We start from the raw sequence: 24,459 nt of genomic DNA on the forward strand, positions 1-24,459 counted from the left end.
TAGGGTGGTTTCAGTTCCATGTCGGTCTCTGAAACCTGATTGTGTGGGGTCAAGGAGATTGTTGGCTTCGACAAAGGCATTTAGTTGGGAGTAGGCGATTCGGTCAATGAGTTTGGCAAGGAACCTTGTGTTTGAGATGGGGCGGTAGTTTTTGGGCTCGAGAGGGTCAAGGGAAGGTATTTTTTATTAGAGGTTTGACATGAACCGTTTTGAATGCATCGGGAAAAATACCTGAGGAAAGGGAGTCATTTATGATGGATCTTGAATGTTCTCCTGCGCAGGTAGAGGCAAACATTTCTTTGAGGGTTGTGGCTGGGAAAGGGTCTAGCGGAGAGTCGGATGGTTTGCGGGCATAGAGAAGTTTGAGAAATTGGTCGGGTTATATTGGACTAAAGGAGTCGAACGTTGGTTGCGGAGTGGTCGCGGGCGGTGGGTTGGCCCGTATGGGGGGAGGGTTGCCTGGTGGATGTATGAGACCCAGTTTGGTGGTTAGAGCGTTTGTTCTTTTGAGAGCCGTGGCGTAAAAGTGGAGAGAGAGTGAGTCGCACAGTGATTGTGAGGGGGTCGGGACGGTGGTAGTGCATGGTGGTTTGGTGAATTTGGTGATGATTTTGTGAAGTTCTTTGCTGTGGTTTTTGCAGTTTAGGATTCGGGAGTTCAGTGGGCTTTTTTTGCTTTCCGGATTTCGGCCTTGTACTGATGAAGGTGCGGGGCCAAGGTGGCTCGGCTCTCTTGGGTTTTGTCTTTCTGCCATTTGCATTCTAGGCATTAATATAGTTGTTTAGTGGTCTTCAAATCAGGTGTGAACCAGCTATGGAACAGGCCACGGCGAGCTGATGGTTTGCAAGAGGGTGTGAGCCGCATTAGTGAGGTGTTGAGCCATGAGTCAAAGGCGTCAGGGGTTCGTTGTTTATTGAGTTGGCAGGTAGGTGGAGGAGACTGGAAGAGTGCGTCGGCTAGGTCAGGAAGGATTATTATTTTTTTCCAGCATTTGCGTAGATCCGGAGGTTCGGGTACGGGAAAGCGGGACGGGTGAGCGAATAGCAAATAAACAATGAAATGATCGGACCAGATGATAGAGGTGGGGGGGGGGGGTTAGGTGTATCCTGTTGTGGGAGTTGAAGATGGTACAATACATGCACAGAAACAGGGAAACTGACTGACCTAAGGTGGTTAAGATGAAAGACATACCTCAGAAAAATATGTCAGGTCAATGGCTACCAAAAACACTGCTAAGCCCTTCAGGCACCTCTGTATATTGCCAAACCATAACTGACCCCTCCCGTAAAATGGTAAACAACAGAAAGACTAAAAGGCAGATTGGCAAACTCATGCCTTCATAGAAAGATCTCTGCCTGGACATGGAGAAAACATGTGATTCCAAAGAAAATGGCACAAAAGTAATACAAAATAATTGCTGAAGGAGGTGGCTGTTGAAACGAGTGGGTGAAAAGTCAGGAGGAGTTTGGTTGGAGACATGAGTAGGTGGCTGCTTGCAAACATCAAGAGGTTTGCATTTGGGAACATTAGGAGGGGGTTTAAACATCAGCAAAAATATAGTTGGAGACATCAGAAGGTTGGTTGGAAACATTGGGAGGTGTTAGGTTTAAGACTTCAGGAGGATGTAAAAGGAAAATGTTAGGAGGAGGCAAATGAGACTATATATATAGCTATATCTAGATGGTAAGAGGGGCCTTTTTGGCAGAGGGAAGAGTGATTCCCTGATCCGAAGGGTTCGAGCTTAAGGTGGGAGGACGAACGCCAATGTGGTGTGCAGTAGAAGTTGAGCTGGGTATGAGATGGAGGAAAGGGTGGTCCAGAGGGAAGACTTTTGGAGAGGGAGCTGATGGAGCTCACATAAACACACCTGTGACAACTGTTGTAGGCAATTGCAATTTGCTCTGTCTTAAGGTCAAGATATGTTACTATCTACAGCTCATGGCATTGGCACAATGATGTCTTCTGAAACTAGCAGGTGACTCAGAGGTGGTTGCATCCTTGCAACAACCAGAGACATGAAGACGCTCAGTTCCAGTACCACTGAGTCTCTGAGCAATGCGATTTAGGCCAAACCTAGTGAACAGTATAAAGAAAGCCTCACGATATTGGTACTGTTGAGAAGAGACTATCCTGACAGTGTATGCTTTGAGTTTGACCCAGGAGAGAATGTTTGCGTGTTAAATAAAATCTATTGAAACTTAATTATTTTGATATGCCTCTTCATGAACCTCACTATGACAATAAATAACAATTCCTCCGAATTAGTTTCGAAAGGTACCAGTGTTATATGCTGGATGGATACAGGGAAGCTAGCCACAGCAAAGGGTTATTACTGCTACACAAAAGGAGATATATATATGAACTTGCTTAAATTCTAAGCCAGACTAAATAGTATCAGCTTTCTCTAAATTAATAGGGGCTTGCCATCCCCAAACCACTAAACAAACACCTAAACTGTGTAAACACATAAGGGAAGCTTTAATAGTGGCTCTTAAGATACAGCACATTAAAGCAAGTAGAACAAGGCAGAGGAGATTATAATTGAGAAAAGAAAGGGCTGAGCTGTTGCTGTAATTGTTGGGGGATACAAAATGATGAGTGGCAAAATAGTTCAACAAGGGGTCTCAAACAAAGGTGCCACACTGACTTTGAATGCAAGTTCTATGTGCATTGAAATACCAGTAGAAGGGGATGCTAGTGTTTCTAATGTCATCACTGGCTTAGCTGTGTCTGATACTTCACTACTGCCACCCAAAATACCAACCTTTCTAACATCTGTATCCGACAGAAGTGAAAATGTTTAACATCATCATCCCATGCTGTAAAAGACCAGAGAACATGCTGTGCAGGGTTCTGTTGAGATGCCAGCAGCGGAACCTGCCACTGAATAACTTTGTATGGGTATGTTCCTTATGAGGAGGGTTTGGTATTGCAGCTCTCAGCTCTAGGTCAGGCGCAGCAGAGGCATTGTTAATTTCCCATGTTAGAGAGGGCAGAATGCTGATCAGCTCGGCATAACCACTGTATCTTCTGCTTCCACCCCTTTGGCCTCTGACTCTGATGATACAATTGTAGTGGTGAATATTTTGGTGAGGGTAGGAATGACCAAGAGGTTGACTATAGCCCACATTGGCACAAAATAAGTAATATATTTTACAAACCACAAGTCCTGTCTACACTCTCATTGTGACACCTCAAAATGTCAGTGGGGTAAACCATTGACAACTATGGCACCTGCTTCAGTTGTGAAGCACCGTGCTTCCTATCCTCCTGCCTCTGACCAACAGCCAATGTTGCCTAGAGTCATTACTGTGCACCCACAACACAGCGCTTTAACGCAGAATGACTGTATTCTTAGTCACAGGCTGCATGTTGCCATTTGAAAAATTGTGCCAAAAAAGGTGTCTCATGGAATTTCAGTGACCAGTATGGGTACCTCACTGTTACTTGGCTGTAACAAGCAACATCATGCACAAGAATGGGAAAGACATAGACAGCAACAGTTCTTCAGTCATTACTGAACTATCAGCAGCATATGGCACTACGCCACATTGTCACCAAATAGATAGCAGATGTGCTTTACCTGAAGAAATGTACACCCATCAAGTAACGCTATGGTATTGACAGGGTAGCAAAATGTATTGGCCAGCTCTGTCTCAGTGAGATTTTTTAGCACAGGCCGAGGCAACAGAATAAACCATCCACATGCACGGCTGATGTGCTGAATGCCACACTGGCGATAATGTTGGAAGGAGATCTTCTGCCATACACCATTGTTGAGAACAAATGTTTTAGGGAGCTGATGGGAAGTGGTGATGTCTTTTGGCAAATGACCAGTCTGACTAACTGAATAATCTACTTTTGCCTGGCTACAAATGTCAAGTCCGATCTTTGCCTTCTGTTTAAGGACTCCAGATTCCAAAGTTCTTTGTAGCAGGAGGAAATGAGTAGCTCAGCAGCAAGAGTGATAGGAGTCCACCTTAGGGCAAAAGAGCAGAGTGCGCTACAGATGGGCACCCAGGACAAAAGATCAAAAACTTAGCTTAAAATACTATTTCTTGTGCACCTTCCTCGCAGAACATTTACGGACCTGTGATTGGAGACCACACATATAAGAACTTTTAGAATTAAAATATTTGGCACTGGCAACCATTGTTAAACGCCAGGAAGACTAAAGGAATAAGAACTGCAAAAAAACTGTAGACCTCATTTCGAGTTTACCGTTACCGCCACTTGATCCAGTGGGTTTACCATGGAATTACAACTGGTGGTAAGGCAGTGTTAGTGTTAGTTCCCATTTATGGATTTTTGGCAGGATTACAAAGTGGTAATTCCGTTGATTTTTGGGGAAGAAATCAAGTCATTTATTCACTACATAGATGGGGACTAACACTGCCTTACCACCACTTGTAATCCTTATGGTAAATCTGCCAAATGTATAGTTTGGCAGTGTGGCAAAAGTGGCAGTAATTACTGGCACGTTTTTCACTCACCACCAAACTCATAGTGAGGCCTTATGCTTGTTGCGAGCTGCCATTGCTGAACTCTGGTGAACCTGCACTCGAGGAGTGAGCGGCACTTCAGCAATATGTTAAAGCCTCACACATATATGACATAGCTCTGGGGGAAAGACAGGATAGTGATTGGCCCGGGGGACCAGTTGGGATCCAGGAACAATAGGAAGGGGAGGAGGATTATGAAGGGTCACAAAGGAAATCAGGCAGTGTGGGCTGTTTGGGTGAGGTGAAAGGAGGCAGAGGCGGGCCAATAGAACAAGAGGATGAAGGGTGGTGCTTCTAAACGTGGTAGAGAAAAGAAAAGAGTGTGTGCAAGGTGAAGTATTAGTTGCAGAGAGAAAGTGGTATTGAAGAGAGTGACAGATATTAATGCTCAGACTAGGGGGTGTATGTGAGAGTAAGTGAACCAGGTGAATGAGAGAGTGTAGGAAGGGTGACTGTGGGAGAAGGAAGGTTGGGGTATAGTAGTAGAGTGGAGGGGAGCTTAGTAGAGCGTGAGTGGGAGGAGGAAATGGGAGGAGAGAATGTCAGGGTGAGGAGTACCAGCCCATGAAAGGGCAAGGCTAAGTAAAACCTCAGTCATTGAGATGCACCCCATTTTAAGATAGCATGCTTTGATTGTGAGTCCCCGGTTATTATCCACATCGAAAATCCCATAAGGAGTCAGATTGATTATATATTTAGGCCCTTACAAGTAGCCAATCTGATCATAGACGGTAGGGATTACAAATCTCTAGTAAGAACTTTGGGATTATGGAACACCTGGTCTAGGGTTGGAAAATCTGACGGGAAATAAGAGAGGGCCAGACATTAGTGAGACCAGACTCAAAGAGCCAAATATAAACTTTTCAACCGTCTTTGAGAGTTGGTGTGTTTTTGAGGCTATCTGTGACACTAGCCAAACGTCTGTCATATGGTAGCCTCCTCTTACTAATTGAAACTGTGCCAGGTAAGGAGGAACACCATATAGGGTGGGTAACTCACACTCACATATTCACACACACCCCTCTGGCACTCACTTACAGATTCTTAATTCTTCAATATATTTTGCCTTGGGTGTGGACCATCTATTGGTAGCAGGACTACTGCCACACCAATGGTGTATGAATGTTTGAGTGACAACTGCCAGCTTGGAAATGATAAAAATCCACTGAAATATTCTAAACACAGTTTAGAAGTAAGAGGTTGCAACCATTTTGAGGAACACAGTTGACCAGCCCAGTGACACTACATTGCAGACAGCAGGAAATGGACATTGTGGGTTTGAGAGCTGAGGCTATGCCGTTATTGTATTTTTGGGATTAGGTGTTCTCGATGCACAACAGGCAGAATATGGTTCAGAGGTAACAATTTAAGAAGCACTATACCGTATGTTTCACAGGCCACATCTTATAAAAAATTCATAATAAATACATTCTGCAATAGGTCGACAGGGCAGATGCTGCATGAATGAAACATGGGATTTTCTATCAAATACAAAAACATGTTATATGTGAGTAGTACATGGATGATGAGATTCTGTACATATGTCTGATACGAGTTGAATTGAGCTGTCCCTGTTGATATAGAAAGACACCAACTGTCTAAGAGAACCTCATGACAGGGCACTTTCTAAAAAGGGAAATACATGGGTTGAATAGGTAGACCCAGTAGTGAATTGCACAACACATTACTTTATTTGGCTGCCAATAAATAGATTCATCTGAAAATGCTAATCTTGCTGCAGATGTTAGTCTGTGCCCCTGAAACAGCATTGCAATGATTCAACAGAGGAATACAGATGGTATGCCCAATCATGAGTGGGCAAGGAGGGGCCACAGAAGGTCACAGAAGGTCTGGCAGAATACAAAGACTCTGGCATAAAACATTTAATGCCCAACATGCCAGCTTTTCTTAAGGATACCACTCATACTCTACAAGTTTTGAAGGAAATGTCCTGGGAATCACACTACTTTTTAGTCACTTTAGATGTAACTGCCTTGTACACTTCAATCCCACACAACTTAGCCCTTGAGACAATTGAGTACACATTTAGGACTTTCTCTGCTTCACATTCCATGCATGTGCAAATGCTTAAAAGCTTCTTGGAATTTACCTTACAGCACAACCAGTTCATTTTCAATGACAACTACTATTCCCAAACCAAAGGCATTGCAATGGTGGCTAAATATGCCCCCACCCTAGCTAATCTTTTCATGGCCTTTTTTAAAGACCAACACATTTTCCAAAATAATCCTTTTCACCATCTCATAAAGATTTGCAAAAGATACATTGACGACATTTTTTCATTTGGTCTGGGAACAAAGATAGTTTTGGCAAATTCTTACAACATTTGAAGAGTTTTGGTATCAAGTTTACAGGACAAATACATGCCACAGAAATTGTATTCTTAGATCTCCGATTTAATATTGTATCTAATTCTATTCAGACTTGAACATACCACAAAGAAACTGCTGTAAATGCAATTGTACATGCGGCCAGCAGTCACAGAAATAGCATTATTCATAACATTCCCAGAGGGGAATTTTTGAGATCCAGATGAAATTGCATTCAAGATGAAACATTTATCAGAGAATGTGAGTCGATTGGAGCCAGATTCAGAGAAAGAGGGTATCAAAGTCACATTGTTAATAAAGCAGCCAAAGCCACAGAGAAAGCAGACCAATCTAAACTATTATCTCAGGTGGATAAGATAAAAAATAGAGACGTTCCTGAACATGTCAATTCTATTACCAAATACTCTCAAGATTGTTAGTTTCTGTTTCACATCCTACAAAAGCATTGGCATATCCTACAACTTGATTCAGACTTAGTGTAATATATTTCAGCCAAACCTAATATTATCTTTCCCAAATCACCAACCTTGAGGAATCTCCTCAGTCACTCTTTATTAAGATCTTACCGCATTAAACAGTACAATTGGATGTCTACTTTCACCAAACCAATTGGTTTTCACAAATGTGGCACAGGCAACTTTTGCCAACTCGCTTTGTCCCCGATCAAGGTTTTTTAAGTGCCATGGGGGCCTACAAGTCAAGATCACAAATTTGATCAACTGCCGTTCCAAATTTATCATTCATGGCATTCAATGTGTATGCAAAAAGATCTACATTAGCAACACTCTACGAGAGCTACGTGTTAGGATCCATGAACACTTTGGGAACCTCAACAGTCAGGATCCAAAGCTTCCATTTGCCGCCCATTTGCAAGCTCAGCATCAATCAGCTCACCGTAAGGACATTAGGTTTATTGGACTACAACAAATCAAGCAACATGCAAGAGAAGGAGATAGACAACTTATGCTATGACAGCAAGAGGCTTGAATGATATGCACATTGCGTTGTATGAAATTGGGACTCAACCAAGAACAGGTGCTGGATGTATTCCTATAGATTATATTATCTGTCACCTGTGCACCTTTTGTTCTGAATACCACTTTTACACATCTAAACAGTATATACTTTAGCACTCCCATGTGCCTTTGTAAATATTGAATCCCTGTTCTCTGATAATGTGGATAGTAAATGCATTATGACAATTAGATATTATGCCAAATCACTACTCATTGGTTGGCAGGCTATAATTTTGCCAACTTTTCTATTCTACATCAGCACATCCATGGGTTTTTGTGAAACCGAGTATCTATTCTCCAGTATGTGGTTAAAAATGCCAAATAACAAAGGATAAACTATAAATCTTCATTGCTTGAATGGCATAGGTGGTGTCATCCTTACAGATGTATTCCAACATTGTAACTTCACCCAGACACAGGATGATGGACAGACTTCTAATTTAATAAGCAAGCGACATGGGTAGTAGATAAACTACCCCTACTAAACATTATCTGATAAAACGGAAATTACTTTGCCAGCCCACTCAATCTACATAAGCGTTCTACAACACAGCATTCGCATGGCGCTCTTCCGAGTGCTCCTGCTATACGTGTCCAGTTTGCCTCGGCAACCGTAACATGTCACGTGACTTTTTCACTTGACTTGCAAGATGATTAGCATATGAGGCACGGACAGAAGGCGACTGCGCCCCCTGCCCCTGCAGCTGACCGGCATCCTCACACTTCATTCAAGCAGCAAGTAACGTTAAGACGGACCATGGAATAATGTGGTGATTTGTGTCTCTTGACTGTTTCTAACGAGCCGCAAACGGATATGTACGGCGGCACGACTACTCAGTACATAATGCAATTCAGGAACACTAGACTGTTTCTAACACCATGTATTCTTTACATAATTACCCATACCGATGAATCCTTACCAGTCCAGTCGAAAACCAGTCACACCAACAAGGCAAATAAACCGATTTGAACATTGGCTCACATATCACTTCTACTCTTTTCTGCCACTGGGCAGGCAAGCCAATACAGTGTGTGCTTTTCTGCAATGTTCATAACACACCTGCTTTAAGGTGCCCCCATTACAAATAACGTGATAGTGTATTAGCAGACACGCCTGTGCATACACATGAATCACTACCTGAGGGTTTGTATTATCCAAACACTGCATCTTTCAATCACTTTTTAGGCAATCATGAGACAATACAAGGAGCCGGCCTATGATCTTCATCGAGGGTTTTAAATCACATACAATACATTCTTACTTCGCACACACCGGTGCAGGTATTTATCTTGCATTTTTTTCAGTCAACAATGATCTCACTGGTCTGTGGGGGGTGTAATTACGAATCCCATTTCCGACTTGCTGCAATTTACGTTTGTGAAAGCTAAAATATATATAGGATTTATGCCTACAATCTAGATTCTAAAATGAGGGAATCACCTCTCTGAGCCAGCACCTACTTCAAGGTGCCTCTGAACTATTTCACAAGAGTAGCTATCTCCTTAGGATATCGAGACTTAAGCACAGTTTAATGTATAAACTAGTGAAAACACACAATATGCATTTAACACATTGTTCTAATTTTTTGTCTTTCTTTCCTCCACCCCCTCTTGTTTCTCCTCGATGTGTATACGAAAGCGAAATACAATGTATTTAAATGTATTACTTTGGAACGAAAAGTCGTAGTGCAATAGTATAAATTTCACGCCTTGATGATGACCCTAGAGGGTTGAAACACGTCTTGGCGGCGGCCTTTTTGCCAATTTGTGTATTTAGAGCATATTAATCCTTGTGACAAAACATCAGTCCTCGAGTAAGATTAATGACTATCAAATTGTCTCTGTGTGTTACTTCAGGTTCAACAAACGTTTGGAGTGGAAATATGAGGAGTATTTAATGAAGATTCCCCCTGCTAATAGCGCAGGGAGCTCTTGATTCTATTAAAGACAAGGAGGCGAGCATTATGCTTCATCTTCTTATTTATTTGCTCTCCAGCAGTTTCAACACAACAAATAAAATGTCCATCTTTACGATGGCACAAACACATTTTTTTTTTTCTTTTTCAAAACTTCATTTCCCATCAGCCTAGGCCCTGAACCCAGTGTCCTGGTCATGTGACCTAGTCCTTCCTCTTCCTGTAAACCTCCTCTTCTTTGACTGTATTCCAACTAACATCGTAAACATCTCCTGAACTGACAACTTGATCCGGGAGGTCCTTGAACTGTAGAGCTGTGAAACGAACTCTCGCATCCAAACTTGCGATCACGATCGATGCTTTCCGATCAGCTCTCGTGCTTACTCAGCCGTTCTTCTGATCTTCTCCTAAGACGGAAAGACAACAGTATAAATTAGGGCGGCGGATACACACCCTATTTCTGAGGAAAAAATGCACTTGTTATTTACTCCGTACATATCTTAATATTACAACGTCATCTTTTATTCTTCCCTCGTGTATCTCGGGTGGGAAATTAATGCTCGCCTCCTTGTCTTTAATAGAATCAAGAGCTCCCTGCGCTATTAGCAGGGGGAATCTTCATTCTATGTCAAGACGGAGGCAAGCATTATGCTTGTTCAAAGCTTCTTACCATAGCTTCTGCCAGTGCATTAATTGGCTTAAAGTAAAACGTTCTGAACGTGCTATCACTCGCCCAATCGGCTGCTTTCAGAATATCTTGCAATGTCGCTCCTTGACGGAGTGCTTTGGATGCCCCCGCTCCTCTTACAGAGTGTGCTCCAAACTTTGCCATGTCTATCCCTGCTAGACTCATGACTTCTCTAACCCACCTTGCTATAGTGGCTGTCGCTGCGCCTTTATGCGGTTTCCTGCGCGCTATCAACAATTGCGTCGTCCCCGCTGGTCTCAGCTCAGCTGTTCTATTTATATATTCTCTTATGCATGCGGCTACGCACCATTTAGGATGATCTTGCATATATGGATACGTTATTGACAAGGAGTCTGTCTTTGACCTCCTGGCCAGATGGAAAGTCACTCCGTCTGGCCGGTATATCAATCTGTCTACCTCCAAAGCTCTGACGTCTGCTACTCTCCTGCAAGAGATCATGCATAGGAGCATCGCTAATTTCTCCGACAGTCTTCCCAGTGTTAGGTACCTATTACTGGGCCAGTCGGCTAATAGTCGAAGCACTACTGTAACGTCCCATAGAGATTTATACCTCGGTTGCGGAGGCTTCCTGCATTTTATCCCTTTCAGGAGTCTAATTACTGCCACGTTCTCACCCACTGGTACTCCTTCAATAGGCATATGGCCTGTCGATATTGCGGATCGATATACCCCTATCGTGCGGTAGGCTTTACCGTCCTGCAGAAGTTCCGCCAGGAAATTCACGATCTCTACTAGAGGGGCAGAAATGGGATGAAAACCTCTCGCCTTGCACCATCTTGACCATTTGTACCAAGCTGCATCGTAGCTCCTTCTAGTCGATGGAGCCCATGATTCTGCGATGAGGCTCGCAGCTTGAGGCGAAATTCCCGGGAGATTCCAACGTCTCCTGCTATCTTGCACGCCATTAGCGGCATCGTCCCCTTCACTCTCAGAGGGTGATACGACCCAGCTGGGTCCGTGAGGAGATCTTCCTCTTGCGGCAACACTCGGGGATAGTCCGCCAACAGTTCCATTAACGCTGGAAACCAGACTTGGGACTTCCATATCGGTACTACTATGATCAGATTGGCTTCCTCCTTGCGGACTTTTGTTAGAACTCTGCTTATCATTATAAATGGAGGGAAAGCATATAGCGTTTGACCTCTCCAATCTTGCAGAAAAGCATCTGTCCCTGCTGCTACTGGGTCCAGCCTCCAGCTGAAAAACCTGCCCATTTGAGCGTTCAGTCTGGACGCAAATAGATCTACGTGAAACGGTCCCCAGAGCTTCTCTATCCGCTGGAATGTCGCTCTGTGCAGCATCCAGTCGCTGGTGTCTGTGAGATGTCTGGAGTTCCAGTCTGACACCACGTTCTGTGCGCCTGGTAGATATTCTGCCGTCACTGCTGTTCCCGACTCCAGACAAGAGTGCCAGAAGTCCTTGGCTATCTCTGCTAGCAATCTGGACTTCGTCCCACCTAAGTGATTTATGTATTTGACTGCTGAGATGTTGTCCATCTTCAGAAGTATACATGAGTTCACTCTGTCCTTGGTGAAGGCTCTGTTAGCAAAACAGCCGGCCAGGAGCTCCAGGCAGTTTATGTGAAGCTTGAGCTCCTACGAGCTCCATCTGCCTCGCGTTTGGAGTTCTCCGCATCGGGCACCCCAGCCTGCTCTGCTGGCGTCCGATTCTATTACCATGTCCGGGCGGTCGCCAAAAATGGCTCTGCCGTTCCATGCCTCCATGTTCTGGAGCCACCACTCCAGCTCCGTTCGGGCTTCTTGGTCTAGCTGGACTAGCTGGTGATAGCCAAGCCCTTGCTGTAGGTGTCTTATTTTCAACCTCTGGAGCGCTCGGTAATGAAGAGGCCCTGGGAATATCGCTTGGATTGACGCCGCCAGCAGACCCACAATTCTTGCGATTGTTCGCAGCGATGTGGTCGGTCTGGCGAGGCAGGTCCTTATCTCCCTTCGAATATCTCTGATCTTCCTGTTCGGCAGCTCCAGGGTCGCCGACCTGGTATCTATAATGAAACCTAGGAATTCTATCCTCCTGGCTGGTACAGTTTCTGATTTCTCTTGGTTCACTAGGAATCCCAAAGAGGTTAGTAGGTTCGCTACCCATCTGGTCTGATATCGCAGCGCTTCTTCGCTGCTTGCCATTATTAGGATATCGTCTAGGTAGATGATGATCCGGATGCCCTTCTCTCTGATTGCTGCTGCTACTGGTCTCATCATTTTCGTAAATGCCCAGGGAGCGGACGCTAGTCCGAAAGGCATCGTGGCGAACTGCCATAATAGCCCGTCCCAGTTGAAGGCCAGGAAGGGTCGGTATTCCTGATCTACTGGGATCGTGAGATACGCGTCTTTCAGGTCTATCCTTGTGAGCCAGTCGCCCTGTCTGAGCGTGTCTCTCAGTTGGTGGGTCCCTTCCATCTTGAAGTGGTTGTAAACTACCCACTCGTTCAAGTCCTTCAGATTTATTACTGGCCTCACTTTCTCTTTCCTGTGAACCAGGAACATATTGCTTATAAATTTCGGAGCTACGCAAGGCTCGATGGCCCGTTTCTCCGCTAAACTCTGAAGTTCTGCTCGCAACAGGGCTGCTTCTGCTCGCGCTGTCACTATCAACCTGGGGGTTCTGTATTGGACTGGGGTCTGAGTAAATTGTATGTGTAGGCCTCTGACTGACTGAAGCACCCAAGCGTCGCAGGAAAGCGCACGCCAGTTCTCCCAGTACATCGCTGTCCTCCCCCCTACTGCAGGGTAAACGGATACTCTCACCTGTGGGAACGTATTGACCTCTTCCCTGTCCTCTGCCTCGCTTTCCTCTGGGGAAACGGCCTCTGGGTTGGAAGAAGGTGTCTGGCTTCTTATCTTCCCAATATTGCGCTTTGTTCGATTGAGACCTTCTGGCTGACTGATAACGACCGGACGCTCGGCCTCTGTAGCGACCGGTCCCTCCAAAAACCCTTCCGGGGAAGATTTTTCTAATGGAGGCTTGCGCCTTCTCCAATGAGGTGTAGGTCCCTACGAACCTCCCCATCTCCTTTCCGAAGGTCTGGCCGAACAGCAATCCTTGCGCGGCCTCTCCTGCTTCGTAGGAGGACAGGTGTCCTAGCTTTTGATCTATCTTCAAAAGCAGTCCCCTCCTGCGCTCTGAGGATATGGCGCAGTTTGCGTTACCTAACAGGCATACGGCTCTTTGGGCCCAGTTCGCTAATAAATCCAGGTCAATTTCTTCCCCTGTGTCTTTCGCTCTTTCTGCCAGGTCCATGATCTTGGCTAATGGGCCTGCTAGATCCAGGACCTTCTCCTGACAACTCCTCCAGGAGCGGTCCATCCCTTTCCTAGGGTCTCTATTCGATTTCGCCACAAACGCTAACATTTTAGGGTCTAATTCTGGCGCTTCTGCTACCTTCCCTGGGAGTTCCGGCCTGGGGCATTCCGCCCTCATTCTTTGCCTCACTTCCTTCCCTAAGGCCTTGCGCAGCCTCTGCGTCATCTATCGTGCCACTCTCGGAGAGGGCACCCATTCCGAAGATCTCGGGTTCCTAATCTCCTCGGGTTGGAACATGCCTGAGGTTTCCACTTCTAGGTGATTCAGTTTTCTCAGTCTCTTTTTCGGAGGTGGTAGGCTCCCTTCGTCTCCGTCTTTATCTTGCTCCTCCTGTGAGGATGTTGGAGATTCTACGAATTCCTCTTCTCGAGGGGCCTCCTCTCCTGCGTCTCCCATATTCTCTTCCCCTGGGTAGGGGGTCATGAGGCTCGGCACCTCCGACTTGGCCATAAAGGCTTCTCTGAGCCTATTGAAAGCGTCGGATGCCTCCGGGGCCTTTGGATTCGCCCCGTCAGGTTGGCCCGGGGGGTCAGAAGAGTTTGCGCTCTCCCGGGCCTTCGTACACCCCTGAGGGCTCTCTGGCGTGGCCCTGGTGGACGTGCTTGTTGATGGTACGGTGCTTCTGTCCTTTTGGCTTAGGAGAGTCTCGATAGTTAGCAGGCGGTCCTGCAGGGGTATGACTCCTAGAGCCACTGCCTCTATGAGTGAATTACCCAGCACGTCCTTGAAGCTCTGAGCCAGATCTTCCGAGTACGTGGCTTCTTGCTCCTCCTCACTCCACTCAAAATCGGCCATGATATGTGCTGGTAGGTGCCTGATAGTACCTGAAAAGGTGTAAGGGCACGTCCACTTCTCACTCCTTTATCTAGAGGCTGCACTCGACTGCAAAGCAGCTTCTTTACTTTTTTCAGTGTAGGCACTGAGTTCACCAATTCGCTCTTATGAGCGCTCTCCGGTAAAGATTACCGATCTAGCTCTGCCGGGGAATCGGGTCGCACTGCCCCCGCAGTGGTTAGCCCCTCCTTTCCGAGGGCGGGAGGGCTCGTCCCTCGTTCTATACGCCGAGTTCCTCGGCGAAGCCCCGCCTCCGCGAGGGCGGGGGAGCTGGGGAAAGACGTATCTCCTCCGGCGTCGTCCGCGATGGGCGTTAACTCAGTTTCTCGCGCCTCCCTCATGAAGGTGGGGGTCTCGCTCCCTCACTGTCGGCGCGAGTGCGGTGTCCTAGGCCGGCCCCTGAGGTGCTGATACTGCAGCAGGGGGCCAGGCTAAAAACAAATTAAAGTAAAGGATTGTCGAATCCTCCCTACGCTGCGCGATCCCTGCGCGCTGTCCTAATGATAGGTCATGAGGAAAACGCTATATATCATCGCTACAACTGATAACCCAAGACAAAAGCTGACAGAAATGCGCAGCTAAGTGAAAGGGTACTTATCTCTTGGAGAGCAGGAAAAGAAGAGGAGGTTTACAGGAAGAGGAAGGACTAGGTCACATGACCAGGACACTGGGTTACGCCTAGGCTGATGGGAAAAGAAGTTTTGAAAAAGAAAAAAAAAATGTGTTTGTGCCATCGTAAAGATGGACATTTTATTTGTTGTGTTGAAACTGCTGGAGAGCAAATAAATAAGAAGATGAAGCATAATGCTCGCCTCCGTTTCGACATAGAATCCCGTTTTGCGTGTTATATGCAAGTTCACAAAGTCTTGGCTGCATACACATTTCTGAATGTAAACAAGTTACACTTTAATGCTTCAATTTCTCAATGTGTTTAAACGAGGGATATGTGAGGTAAGCATATCTGCCTATATACTTTCAAAATAAATGTAGCCGTGTGGCGCATGGTCATACAACTGGTTTCATACGCAGTCAGTTTGTGAGCTTGCAATGTGAGGCTACACTGCATCTGATTTCTTCATTTAGGTGACTGTGAGAAGTCACCTACTTTGCCTCATTACTGCAGCACCAACGCACCCTTATTCGCTTGTTCATTTGGTGTCCACAACAAGTGGTTGTGGACACCCAGAACAAGGTTTTCTCACACACAATACCTATTCCCAAAGGTATGGCCCCAAAGCGCTGTAGGTGAACGCCCTCGGGGGACCGAAGTATGTGGTATGGGAGATTTGTCAGAGGAGTTCAGAATATTGTGTGCATTTTAGCCAATATGAAGGTAGGTTGGGGTGGCCAAGTCCCTTCTAGCGACCCATGTCGAATTGGCTTGTGGATGGGTGCTGAGAGGTTCTGGGTAGAGTATGCAAGTCCAGGAGACTGATTGTGTGTACAGATAGACAACATTTTTGTTGTTGGACTCTCTGCATTCTAATGGCAGGGGTGTTGTGCAATGTGTCTTCAAGTAGCATATGATTGCAGATGAGTGTGCGTGGGTGGCCGTGCATAGGGCTATTTTACATCAATATGGAGTATGATATGTACCCGTGTACCCTGGCTGGTTTCTTGTTTTGTTGACATGTCACCAATCCTATGCTGTAGTCTGCTGGAGTCCTTTCTCTGCGTTGCTCAGACCATTCTTTGAGGACTCAACTCCTCCCTAGCCTATCTAACTGGGGTTAAATTAACCGCATGTGTGGAGTGGGTTCATCAGAACTCGGGATGGATAAGCCAGGCCTTGAGGGCTTTCAAGAAGGCAAGGTGATCCTCGAAGTGGTGGATGCTAAGAGGAATTGCATTCCATATTGTGAGTTTTTGGACAGAAAAGGAGGAATCCTCCCATTCTGGACGATTCACTGGAAGGGATGACAAGGAGGAGTGTGGTGCCTGAGCTCACATTTCCATTAGGTTTGTAAGGGGTGAGCTTGTGTAATAGGAATTCTGGGTCTGTCTAGTACTGAGCCTGGTGGGTGATGCACGTAGCTTTGACAGTGGAACAGTGCCCGCTAGGGAGTCAGTGGAGGACAAAGAGGGCATGCGAGATTTGCTTTCTGTGGCCAAGAGCTAGGAGGAGCCTAGCTGTGTTGTTTTAGACCCTTTGGAATTATCTGGGTTGAGATGCAGGGGCACGCAGGTATAGGGAGTTAGCATAGTCTAGGCGAGAGAGGGAGATTGTTATGATTGCTGTGACTCTGTGAGGGAAGGAGAGGTAGGGGAAGTTGCAACCTTCCTGTGTACTGTGCACCCGAGTCACATCCCAATCTAATGTGTTAACTGGCACTTATTGCATGCCCTCAAGCTGAATCCTTCATTCAGTTTCAGAAAGAAAATATTTTTCCCTCAGAATGTCTTGCAGCTAAGTATCTTTTATGATTCTGAGGGGTTACGAAGGTGTCCTCCAAACTACAGGACGAGCAGTCTGGGGGTGGAAGGAGAGGATCCCCTAGTCACACTCACAGGGCCCTTAGTGCACAATAGAGAACAGTCCTGTGTGCAGAAACATTTTACCTACCTTGCGGGTTCAGGGTATTCAGGGGTCACTTACACGACAAAGTCCCAACGGCACTAGCTTGGGGGACTGTCACATTAACACTGCTGTGTCCCTTCTTTTTAAAAGTATGAGACAAAAGCTCTACCTAGGCTGACCCAAAGTCTTTTAATGGACATAAACAATCTATTTTTATTTAACCAACAGAAGTGTCATTTGTCCTGATACTGTTTCAATTCAAGCTGCAGTACCTGAGAAGTTAGTTCAGAACCCAGACAACATGTTCACATTTTCCCGACTATGGGTTTAAGCATATGAGGGAAAAAGATACCAATCAATTGTCTGCTGGCACAACTGTCCCCGGGGTAGGAAATAATACTACAAATATACCATTTGTTGCCTCTCTCGGAATGTTCAGAGAATTTATGATGCTTCCTATGATTTTCTCCAGCATGATTGAGATGCTAAGAAAACAGGTGAGTAGGGTCTTGCATAGGTGACACTAGAGTGAGTTAGGAAGGAGAGAATACATTCTAAGATTGAGGAAAGGCCAATTTAAGGCATGATTCAGCTTACTAAGCCAAAGTGATGGCAGTTGCATGCAGGGACAACAACCAATCAAAATCCTGAAGCAATTGCCAAACACAAGTGTCAACACTAACTGGAAGCCCAGCTCAGGAAAAGGAGGAAGAAAACTATAGAACACAGAGAACCCAGTCGGCCAGATTAGGTTGAAAGAGCTGAAGTCTCAAAGTTGTGCATATTTGGAGAAGGATGTGGAGAGAGGAGGAAGAAACAACTTTGCAAAAGGATGGAAGAGAGGGCAAGGGATGGAGCAAAGCTCCTCAGATTGCAAGGTGTGTCATGGAGGCAGGACTATGCTAGAACCTGGGTGCTGGAGGAGAAACACAGAGATCTGCAGCAAGGACCCGAGAGAGCTGGAGGCAGTGATAAAAGCTGCTTACTTAGGGCCAACGAAGTAGAGAAAATTAAGAGAAAGACAGCAGTACCGAAAGGGGTGAAAAAGGCAGGACCTGCGGATGTAGTACCCAAAGGGGTGAAAAAGGTGAAAGCTTTGATATCAGTCCCCAAATTGGTGAATAATGTGGCAAAAGTGATAGCCTCAGCGAATTTTGAGAGATTTAAGGGGCTAAAAGGTATGATGAGCAATTACAAATGAGAATAACATTACAAATCAAACATTGTAACCTGAAGAAAAATGTAAAATGACCATCATTCTTTATAATAAAATCCTAGATGTATGTTTGTCCAAAGCCGTCCAGCCCGCTTTGCCTGATATCACCGCTAGAGGGAGATGTTGCCTTACGTATACAACAATAAAACTTCAAGCTCATCTTCCAGGCGAACAAAATGCCTACACTAAGAAAATATATACACTTAAAAAAACATATAAACAGGATTTCATTTGATTAAGCACTATTTATCTAACAAAATAAATTACTTGTTTTGTAATGTACTTGTGTGTTATGTAAGTATTCATTGTAATATTCCTTGGTATGTATTATTATATCAATAATATTCTTGTGTTTTAAACTTTATTTTAATTTAATTCACTTTATTTTATGATCTCATGTCTACTTCCAATCATGCTGCACTGAATTGTATTACTCTGACATCCCTCTACATTATATATTTGAGTCCAAAACCGTAAATGGAATCCAAGATAATGAGGAGCAGACAATTCGCCGTATTTTTAACTTTCAACGGATTCTATGAGATTTAGTTTGTGGTTACTGCTCCTCCACGTAAAAGGAGCAAGATCATTTTCAAATATTGTTTCTAATAACATAAATTACATTAAAATACACCACATAATATATTTACACTCTGAAAATGTCTTCCTTTACGCGCATTAGCCAGGGTACACAGGATGTCTCACTAGTAAATATATATTTTTTATTTAAACATGAAAGTATCAGTATAATAGTCAGTCAGTCAAACGGCTTCGTACAAAATTATTTATTAAACAACAACAACAACAACAGACATAGGGCTCAATGGGAATGGGGATGGAGCTAACGGGCCCATTAATATCGGGCCCGTTATTAGCTCCCTGGGTCTGTTGCGGAACACGCAAAGGATGTCTGGTCTGACCAGACGTTCTGAGCGGGTCCTGCAAGGGAACCTCGTAATAGGGCGGAATGGGTTTACCGGCAACAGCACCATTACCGGTGCTGGTAAATGCATTCCGCCAACCTCGTAATGAGGCCCATTGCATTCATGCGCATCCTTCATGTATGCAAAAGAGATGACTAACAACAAGAACAGTGTACATAATCTTTTGAAGAAGGAACCATCATAAACGTAAACAGGAAACACTAGTTGATATTTGTTCAATTTGGTTTTGCTTACAAATCAAGGAAAATACTTGATAAGACACCCTCATTTTTTAGATAGTTACAAGGTGTTCTCTCATTTTCAATTTCACAGCAAACCACATTTCTTTCAAATGTACCAATATCCTAGGTTCCACGTAAATTCCTCCACTACACTAAATAATGTTCTGAAATCAGCTACACATGCCATCTTCTAAATACCCAGGTTAGACCCCACTGCTGTTTAACATCACCATGCAAGGTGGATCTGCAAACAAAATCTCTCCATCATTAAATCTATCAATGTTCTTGCCTACATTACCTTGATGATTGCATCTCTCTTCACTCCCACACAAACTGTCTGATCTTCTATTGCACAACCTGTAAGTCCCCTGCCTCCATGTGCCCAATGTGGTAAGTCAGAAGAAGGACTCGAACTAGAAAAACTACTTTTTAAGGGACTTTATTCAGCTTAAAAGGAAAAAGTCTCACTAACCATATTGCTGAAAGGGGAGTTCCCATCCTATCAAACTAGTCAAAGGAGAAATAGTCCTCCATCAAAACCTATCCACTCAACTGGCGCTACCTCTTAGAGAAAAATAAAAGTAATTTAGGTGGAGTGTCCTGCACTTGGTATTGGATACTGGAATATTTCTAAAGGGGTTCCTGGAATATGTACTTGTTTCATGTTTCCTCTTAGTTCACAGATCCTCAGATCTATCAAGTTCCAAAACACAACACATTCACAAGTTCTGGTAAAACCAAATGTCAAAGTAGAGGTTTTAAGTTCCAGAAAGAAAAAAAAATGTCTAAAGTTCTCAAAATGTAGGATATTTCCCTGATGCCTGTAAGCTCTCTTCACCACTTGTGTTCTTCTTGCCCCACTAGATTCAGGTTTTGTTTGTTTGTTTGTTTGTTTGTTTATTTATATTGCGCACCTAACCCGGAGGTAGCAAGGCACAGAGACAACAAGAGGATTGCGAAGCTTGTTACATACAGGATGAAGGATCAAGTCCAGCTACGGTTACATACTGGAGCATCAAAGACAATTAAAGCTGGTGAGGCATAAGTTACAAAAAATATAAAGATACAAGATGCAGGTTATGTCATGAATTGTAACTACACAGATCAGTGGAGCCCCTGTGTGTACAAGTTTACAGTCATAGTAGTGTGGCGCAGCAGGCAGGCGTTATATATCGTGGTCCTTGAGCCACTGAATGGTCTTCGATTTGAAATGGCGGTAAGGGAGGTCTTCCCTGCAAGTAGGTGGTAGGGAGTTTCAGAATTGTGCTGCTTTTACAGGGAAGCTGTCTCCTCCCACCATCGTACGTTTAAATCTAGGCGCAAGGAGGAGATTGGAGTTAACCAATCTAGTGGGGCGGGAGGAAGCTGGTCTGGTGAATTTAGTTATAAGGTATTGAGGGGCTGCTTGGTGGAGGCATTTGTGGGTCAAAGAGACAGATTTGAGGAAGATTTTGTCTTTCGTAGATAGCCAATTGACAGATCTTCTAGTCTCGGATATATGGGCTTTCTTAGGGATGCTAAGGGCCGCTCTTAGGGTGTTATTCTGAAGGATTTGATATATTTGTTGCAACCTACATATAGCACATTGCAATAGTCCAGTTTGGACAGGATCAGAGCCCTGGCTAGGATGATACAGTGAGATGGTGAGAGGAATGGTTTGGCAAGTGTAGGATGTGGCGGAAGCCATAGCGTTAACTTGCTTTTTGAAGGTGAGGGTGGAATCTAGGTAGAAGCCAAGGGTTTTGACTTCCTTGGCTACAGTGATCTTATTGTTATCAATTACGAGAGAGGAGTAGTTTGGGTCTAGTTTGTTAGGGTTATGTGAGGACCCTAGAATGAGGAGTTCTGTTTTGTCATCATTCAGGCATAGACCATGTAGGGCCATCCATGATGAGGTAGACTTTATTGACGAAGGCCAAATCCTTGTCATAATCCCCCGTCAACGGGATGAGGATCTGGGTATCATCTGCATAGTTAGTGTAGGTGATACCCAGACTATCTAGATCATCAAAAAGGGGCTTCGTGAAAATGTTGTACAGAGTCGGGGAGACGCAGGATCCCTGGTGCACACCACAGGTGATAGGCGATGGGTCGGCTGCTGCTAATGGGGAGAAGACTCTCATCGTGTGGTTGTTTAGAAAGGATTGGATCCAGCCGGTTTCCTCTTGAGAGAAGTGGGCTACTTTTTGTAGTTGGTTGTATAGGATCTCATGGTAAACCAGGTCGAAGGCAGCTGATAGATCGAGGAGTAGCAATAGTGCAGTCTTACCCTCATCTCCCAACTCATCTATCTGTGCCTTGAGATCTATGAGAGCAGTTTCAGTGCCATGTTGAGGCCTGAAGCCTGATTGTCAGACTCCAAGGAGATGGGAGTGTTCCAGGTAATGTTGGATTTGTTGATATGCTATTTTATTGAGGATTTTAAGAAGGAATGGTACTGTAGTGATGGGGTGATAGTTAGTAGGAGTAACAGGGTCTAAATTAGGTTTTTTGAGAAGGGGGAGGTCCCAGGATTGTTTCAGGTTGTTAAGTATGGTGTCTTATGTGAATGAAACATTTATTAGTTTGGTAATAAATGGTGCGAGATCACGAGCCGCATCCTTTATCAATTGTGCTGGGCATAAGTTTTTCTCCCCTCGCAGGATTCTCAAACTTAGGTGGCCTTGCCACTGGGTACCAAATACGCATTTACTGTTGTTCTCTGAAATGTGGTAAACTAGGGTTTTTCTCCCCTCGCAGGATTCTCAAACTTAGGTGGCCTCTCCACTGGGTACATAATACGCATTTACTGTTGTTCTCTGAAATGTGGTAAACTAGGGTTTTTCTCCCCTCGCAGGATTCTCAAACTTAGGTGGCCTCTCCACTGGGTACCTAATACACATTTACTGTTGTTCTCTGAAATATGGTAAACTTGGGCTTGCCGCTCACTTCCTGTCTGCGTGCTCTCGTCTCGTCTGTCTCCCCCCCCCACTCCCTCCTATTCCATGGTGCTCTCTATCTCGCCTATCTTCTCTAACTGCTTCTCTATTCACTATCCTGCTCTCCTCACGAAATCTGGTAGGAAAAAGTTTAAAAAGGACATCCTGGTCTCCAAACTAGGCCTCCCTATTGCTGACACCTACACTAGTGCCTGCTCCAAGGAAACTCTCACTGACATCCTCTTTTTCGTGCCTTCGCCTGACCTATGGACCCTTCATATGGTCTCTGTGCTCTCGCCTTTCTCCTCTTCTCCCATTAATGGTGGCACCCGTTGGGATGTCCTCTTGGCCCCCTTCCACTCCTCTAAGGCCATCATTAATGTCTACGCTAATGGGACCGTCTTGGTCCAAGGCCCTCAGGCCAACCTTCACCTCTTTGATAGACGCTTCCCACGCCTCATCAACTTCCTTTCCTCTCCTGCTGTCCCCCCTCCTCTGTCCTCGGCTACCTTGCCTCTACCCTTCCTCCCTGCCCCCTCTCTTGCTCCTTCTTCACCTCCTTCTTCTTCACCTCCGCAGGGCGTACCTCTGATCTGTACCCCTCACCGGAAGTCCTTCAAGGATGGCAACCTTCTTCACATTGCCACTCTGAACTCTTGCTCTGCCACCAAACATTTCTATGATATCTGTCGCCTTCTTGAGGAACTGGACCTTGACGTCCTTGGTCTTACTGAGACATGGTTCACGGTCAGCTCTGTCACCAGCTTTGACACACTCCTACCTGACGGTTACAAGATCCTCTCCATGCCCAGGCCCAACCGTTCAGGGGGGGTGTGTGGCCCTTATCTTCCCTGAGTGGATTCCTGCCACTGTCACTCCTACGCAGACCTACTCCTCTTCTGAATGTCTTGTCTGTCGACTCTCTCTCTCTCCTAGCCATTCCCTTACCGTGGCTACTATCTATCGGCCACCTGGTCAAATTTCCTCCTTCCTCTATGAGTGGGCTGACCTCTCCTCTTCACTCCTGTCCTCAACCACTAAACTCCTCTTTCTTGGTGACTTCAACATCCACCTTGATTCCTCCTGTCCCCCCTCAGGACTCTTTCCTGACCTCTGTGACTCTCTCTCACTCTCTATTCTCCCGTCTGGGCCTGCTCATTCTGCAGGGCACACTCTTGATGCTCTGATCTCTTCTGACCTTCCCGTCTCCATCCCTCTCCCCACTCCTCTCTCCTGGAGTGATCATTTTCTCCTATCCTCCCACCTCACCCTCCCTACCCCACAGGCAAAGCCACCTTCATTACTGACACCCACCTTCTCGGTCATCTGACCCATGAAGCGCGTGTCAGTTGAGGCTTTCGCTGCCACCTTCGGCTGACTCCCACCCTGACACAGCCCTCTCCACGCTCCACTCTGCTATATCCGATACTCTTGATATCCTTGCCCCTGTCATGAGAATCCGCCTGAAGCCCAAAGCCAAATGTAACTCCCGCTATGACTCGGATCTTGTCACCCTAAAACGCAGGGTGGCAGAGAAAAAATGGCGTGCTTCATGTTCATCCTCTGACAAACTGGCCTTCCGCCTGCTCCAAAGGCAATACCGTCTCTCCGTTCTCACCAGGAAGAGAGCCCTTATCCAATCCCGCATCTCTGCGGCATCTAACAATTCGGCCAAACTCTTTAAAATCTGCAAGGAGCTTGCCAACCCTGCTGCAGTCTCTACCTCTCCTGTCCCCTCCCAGGCCCTCTGCACTGCACTGGCCTCTTACTTCATCTCTAAAACTCAGGACATTCTGTCCTCACTCTCCTCCTATCATCTCCCTCCCTCTCTTCCCGGCCCTTCCTCTGGCCCTTCTGCAGCCACCCCCCCTCCCTCCTTCTCTGCCTTTCCCCTTTTCTCTGCTGACGAGGTTTCCAGACAAGTCGATCTATGAAAGTCTCGTCTAAATAGGTTCACCCCTGTTCCTCCAAAACTATCAAGGACCACATCGACTCC

The sequence above is a fragment of the Ambystoma mexicanum genome, chromosome 5p (genome assembly GCF_040938575.1).
Source record: "Ambystoma mexicanum isolate Mex_15411 chromosome 5p, UKY_AmexF1_1, whole genome shotgun sequence".
Classification (NCBI taxonomy): domain Eukaryota; kingdom Metazoa; phylum Chordata; class Amphibia; order Caudata; family Ambystomatidae; genus Ambystoma; species Ambystoma mexicanum.